Below are 6375 nucleotides of genomic sequence, written 5' to 3' on the forward strand. Positions count from 1 at the left end.
GTGATAGTTAATAGTGTCAACTTGACATGATATAGAATCCCCTAGGAGAAAAACCTAGGGCATGTTAGTGAGGGGGTTCCTAGATTGTGTTAAATGAAATGGGATGACTCACACTAAACATGGATGGATAGCACCATTCCATGGGCTGGGATCCCGGGTTGAATAACAAGGAGAAAGAGAGCTGGAGAGATGGCCAAGCGATTTAGGACACACAACACTCTTGCAGAGAACCCAGGTTTGTTTCCCAGCACCTGTGTTAGGCAGATCACAATTACTGAAACTTCAGCTCCAGGGAACTCCAGTGCCTCTGGCCTCTGTGTCTATTTGCACACACAAACACGCGCATGCACACACACACACATACACACACACTAAAATAATAAACAATAAAGGATGAAGCAAGCTGAATACCAGCAATTGTCTCTCTTTTCTTCCTGCGGCTGCTATTCTTTCCATACTATGATGGACTGTAAAAAAAAAATCTATTTTTCCCCATACCCCTGCTCCCAGAATGACGCCTCTGAGACTAATTGTTTATTAATAAATGCCTAAGCCACAATCTGTGGCTCATTCCCTAACTAGCTTGTAACTTACTCAACCCATTCAAACTATGCTAGGTCTTGCACATGGTTAGTTACCTCTCCTCAACTTCATTCATCCAAGTCCAGGTGAATCTCTCTTTTTATTTATCCTGAGTTCTTCTACCTGCTGGTCTACAACTATCTCCTCAGCCTTCCAGCCCAAATCTCTCTTTATTCTCATCTGAGTTCAGCTACATGGCTGAATTAAGTCTGTCTCCTCAGTGTTCCCAGGCAAATCTCTCCTTTTGTTCTATCCTGAGTTCATCTATGTAGCTGGTTACCTCTGCTCCCAAGTTTCTGACCACCTCTCTGTTCCTTGGTGAATCTCACACCTTTTACTATTTCCCAGAATCCTCTCTTTTCCTTCCAGTGTTCCACCTCCCGTTTCCTGCTTCAGCTCATTGGCCATAGGCCTTTTCATTAACAGGTGTTGCTTCTAAGAGATTCTCTCTACAATGGGCTGTACCTTCAAACTATAAGCCAAAATAAACCCATCCTCCCTTAAATTGTTTTGGTGGTACACTACAATTATTTCAATACAATAAAAAAAAACTAGAGTGTCCAATATGTACCTATAGGTCATGTTAATAAGACCCACAAGATAGTTTTTGAGCACCTCAAATTCTATCATATTTAGTGATAATGCTGATGTCTTCAAGCATTTGTGTCCATTAGGAACTAAACAGAAGAACAAAGTCACATTTGGCATTTCAACAGATAATTTACTATAAGGTACATTCAACAAACATAGTGACTAAAAAAAACACCAATACCTTAAGGAAGAAGAACAGGGAGATGCTAGTGTTATCTGAATTTAGAAGCTAAAAGAAGGGGAACTGTAGACCTGATTTCTGAGGGAGGTCTTGGACAACACTCCAGGAGAAATAAAAATTTTATATAAATGATTACACTGTCCTCTGTGTGAAGAAACAAATTAATAGGAAAATAGAAATAACCTAAATAGAATTTATGAAAGAAAGTAGGACAAACAAACCTGGCAGATGTGTCTCCAGTGCTTTCCCAAGAACCAGAGCATGGGTTCCTTGTAGTAGGGACATTCCCAGGGGAGAGGCTGGAACATCATCACTGAAACTGGACAGTATCGGTTGGCTCAAACCCAGCCTTCAAAATGATATTCTCAGATGCAGGGACTTGGATTTCTTAAGATTATTGGAATCTTTTTCAATTATTCAATCATAATTATTTAATTATTGAAGTCTGGTACTAATGGAGTACCAGAAAACGCTAGAGAGTAACCAGGTTCAAAACCCGTTGTTGTTTGTTTTGTTTACTGTTTTCGCCATTAGAGCATTAGCCTTCATCTTGGCAGCTGCTGGCTCCGAGTCAGCACCAGTGTCTCACTGGGTCCCAGCAGAGGTGGCATCTTTAGTTGGATAGTGGTCCTCCCCTACAAACCTTTCCACAGGGCCTCTTCTCTCAGCTTCTAAATTCAGACAACATAAAGCACTGTGTTCGTAGATCATGTTCTTTCTATTAAATTCTTTCTGTTGAAATAGCAAGCATGGCTCGGTTTTTCTGTTTATCCTTGACTGACTAACACAAACGCTTGATGACATTCAACAGTTTCACACACACACACACACACACACACACACACACACACACACACGCACACGTTCACGCACATGCACACGCACACACATAGGCACACCCACTCCTATCGAAACTTCTCTCATCAGACTTGGCTTCTTGTCTATCACCTACTGAAAAGGTGTTGTTTATTTAATAGTATAACTTATGTAATCAACATGAAGTTGTGCTTTTCACTGTAAAAGATTTACTCAAGGGCTGGTCTTTGCACATCGGTTTCTCATTGCCCCGTTTTGGTCATAGAAACAGATCATTACTCAGATTCTGATGCTGACCAGATCAGGCTCACTCCCTGAACCATGTAATTCAACCAAGGTGACGGCACCTTTGACTCACTGAGCAGCATGCCTCCGTGCTCCTCTCCTGCTCTTGTCTTGTATTAGTAAACGGAGACCACGCTTGTGAGAGTCTTCCAGCAAGCACGGATTGCCTTTTCTGCGAATGGCAATATCTCCTATGGAGAGACAATGCCAGTTTCCTGATCCAATTCTTTCTTTAAAATTTCCTCTAAAGAAGACTTCTCAGGAAAAGATCTGGAGAAGGCTTAGGTATAAATGACCAACCCAGTTAAATGACCTCTTCAGGGGGATGATTTTAATTTTGTTTGTACTTTAATACATCTATATTTTCAATAGAAGGGACAAAGCCTTGATTGTGGAATCTCTGAATTCACTCAGCTGTGTACAAGAAGTATTTTTTTTATTCAACAGGGCTAGGGAAATGTGGGCTACTCATCAAGTGTTTCTGAAAATTGTCCAAATAGTCTCCTTCATTAGCTACTCTTTAAGTTGGCCCTGATATAAAGAGACGTTGAATCCAGTACAACTCTTGACTGTCTACTGACAGACCATAACTGATCTCTTTGGACCCAGACCATGTTGGAGCACAGCAGGAGAGGCCACAGGGCACCTACACATCCTACAACAGCCTTCTTTGTAAGGCTAAACAAATATTTGCCTCCAACATGCAAAGCTGAGCTATGGCACTGGGATTTTACACAGACACTCCTATACACCTACATCATTGCTGCTTCTACTGCAGGCTGCACCAGCATCCGGGCTGGAATCCTGGAGGAAAGACAAGCAGGATGCGGGGAGGGGGCGTGTAGTCCTGTATATTTTAGGAGCCCAGTATCCACATACATCCTCTGAGACCTCTCAGAGCCCAAGCCAGCAAGACATAACTGGGACTCCATCTTTTACAGGGAGGTAGAAGATTCCAGATGTTGATACTTAAACCATAGACGAACTTAGAACTCATAGCTAAGAATACTACATGCAAGAGACATCCTGGAAGATATATGACATGATAACCACAAGTAATATTTAATAATAAGCTCAGGTTAAATTGGTTAAGCCAATTTAGTGGGAAATACGAGGGTAAAGAAAAAAAAAAAAGAACTGAATTGAAATACCAGGTACCCTTTGAAGCACATTTGCCTCCATCATCCTTAAACTTGCGCATTTGGCTAAATCATCAACCTACTGTCTCCTCGGGTACAAGATGGCAGTCTTCAGGGGCTTGTTTCCTTCCTCTTGTTGAAATGTATGCTCTCGTGTAATATATCCTGATTATGGTTTCCTCTCTTTCCACTCCTTCCCAGTTGTCCCCTCCCCCATCCAGATCTATCTCATTCTTTCTCTCGTTAGAAAACAAACAGGCTTCTTAGTGATAATAATAAAATATAATAAGATAAAACAAAACCTAATCTATGGAGATAGGACAAAGCAAACAGAATTTAAAAAGCTGAAGAAAATGCACAAGAAACCACTATACACACAGAGACCTTATTTGCACACTCAGGGATCCTATAAAAGTGCTAAACTGGAGATCAGAATATACATAGAAGAGACCTGTAAGATAAAGAGAGAGAGAAATACAAATAAAATAAAATAAAAATTAATTTTAAAAAGGACCTGACTTTCTGAGACAAGGAAGTCCCAAAGATGCAGTTGAGTTCAGTTCCTGTGGGCCCTCTACTACTGGACAGGCAGCCTACTCTAAGAGTAATTTGTTTCTCCATTGCGACTCCCCCAAGAAACCTAAGCTTTCCTTTGAAGTGGTTACCAACTGGAGATAGCTTCTGGGTTAGGGACAGGGGCATGCGTTCACATCCCCTTCCGTCTGTACCTCCTTCCATCCATCCTTCCTTCCTTTTTTCTCTTTCTTTTTCTTTTCCTCTGTGAGACAAGGTCTCTCTACATAACTCTGACTGCCTTGGGATTCACTTTGTAGACCATACTGACCTCAATCTCACAGAGATCTGTTGGCCTCTGGCTCCTGGATGCTAGGATTAAAGATGTGTACATAGCACAGTGCCCAGCAAAGCTGGTTATGCAGGGACTGGATCTGGGTACAGCATCTTCCAAGGAGTCTACAGGTTTTAACAAATAATTTTCAATTGACACTTAGTAATTGTGTATAGTTAGGAAATAGAGTAAAATGTAATATATGCACACCATGAATGAATATCTGGGCAATAGACATGTCTATCATCTTAAACATTTATAATTTCTTTTATGTTGAAAAGATTAAAATATTTTCTACTAGCTATTCTGAAATCGACTATTAAATGCTGCTGACCATAGCTAGCCTGTTGTGCTATATAACAGGGAACTGTTATTCCTATCTGTTTTTTTCCAACTTATCACAGATGACATCTTTATTCACTTGAAGATTGCCACAGTAAAGTGCCACAGAGAAAGAATCATCTTGTCACATTCTGAAAACAGGAAGTCAGAGATCAAGATGTCGGTGAAGTTGTTCCTGCTAAGAGACCTGAGGGGATGGATGGTCGTCTTGTGCCTCTGCTCAACTCCAGGCAACTTGCTAGCAATCTCCGGTGTTTCTCTATTTGTAAAAGCATCGACCTGATCCTCATCCTTGTCTTCTCCAAGAATTTCTTCATGTCATGTATGAAAACATCGTTTCAAAATGAGTTCATACTCACAAAGGTTGGGGTTTCACACTATCTTTGTCTGTGAGATGCACACAATCAACACATGACACTCTGGGACTTTTGCTTGTTATCAACAGCTCCCTGGTGGCTGGGGAATGGGTGGTCCATGCTTACCTCCCTGTGTGGCTTTGTAGGAAGGCAGAGAGTACAAACTAGAAGACTGATGAGATCTGACCCCTTTCCCAGTGTGACCCTTCTGATATTTTTGTAAAATAGAGAAGATAGGTTTGCTGAGAGAAGTCACTGAGCTAAACTAACTCATGTGGTATGAGGTATCAACAAATCATGCTCTCAGGTTGTGGAGAGTATGGATCGATGACTCTAGCCCTCACTCATCCTGGTAGAGACTCCTAGCAGCTTCTGGTGCCCCAGCGTCCTGGACACTGTGACTGAATGCTCTGAGATGGGACTGAGGCACTGATATTTCTTGGTTTATTTTAGCGGGAAGCTAGGTTTAGGAAGTACCAGAATGGATGGTAGGAATGAAACGGTAGTTAGGAGTTTGATGGGGCTGGAAGTCCAGAGAGGATGGTTTACAGATAAGGAGAAGACAGCTCAAGCCTGATAGACAAGGCCAGGCGCAGCTTTTAGAACAGCAGGGCATCAGGTGACCCACTTGTCACAATTTTCTTGCTTTGTCACATTTTCTTCCCAAGCCTCCTTGAAGGTGGAGCCTCCACTGAGATGAGGTCTTGGGCTGTTCGGACCCACAGTTGAGTCTTCATCACTGATGGGTCCTCAGCGAGGCTGTGGTCCTCCAGAACTGCCTCCTGGCCTGTGAAGAGGATTCTTGGGATAGTTCAAGCTGGACCACAGGCTCATATGCTGCCTACATTTGAACCAAAGCTTGTGGTGGTGGTCAGGGGGGTGGGTCAAAGAAGCTTCTGTGGAAGACAGTTGAGACACAGCTGGCACACTGGTGAACTAACTGGCTTATCTCTGCCCAGAAGGTGAGAATGACCTGCTTTGAGTAATTATGAACCCTAACCCCCTTATTGTGACCCAGGGAGTTTTATTTCATGGGAAGACTGTCACTGGCCCCCAGCACTGTCTTTGGATTCATGAGGGTTCTGGAGGCAGTTGGTTAGGTGATGGGTGTCAGGAGTGGCCAAGGTAATATTTGCCAGTTTGGCCAGTTCAGGGGCAGCATATGGTTCTCAAGTCCTATTTGTTGAAACAGGACAGCCGTACAGTTCCTCCCTCACTCTATCTGGCTGCCCGTCA

Source organism: Rattus norvegicus, chromosome 2, assembly GCF_021556685.1.
Source record: "Rattus norvegicus strain SHRSP/BbbUtx chromosome 2, alternate assembly SHRSP_T2T, whole genome shotgun sequence".
Lineage (NCBI taxonomy): Eukaryota > Metazoa > Chordata > Mammalia > Rodentia > Muridae > Rattus > Rattus norvegicus.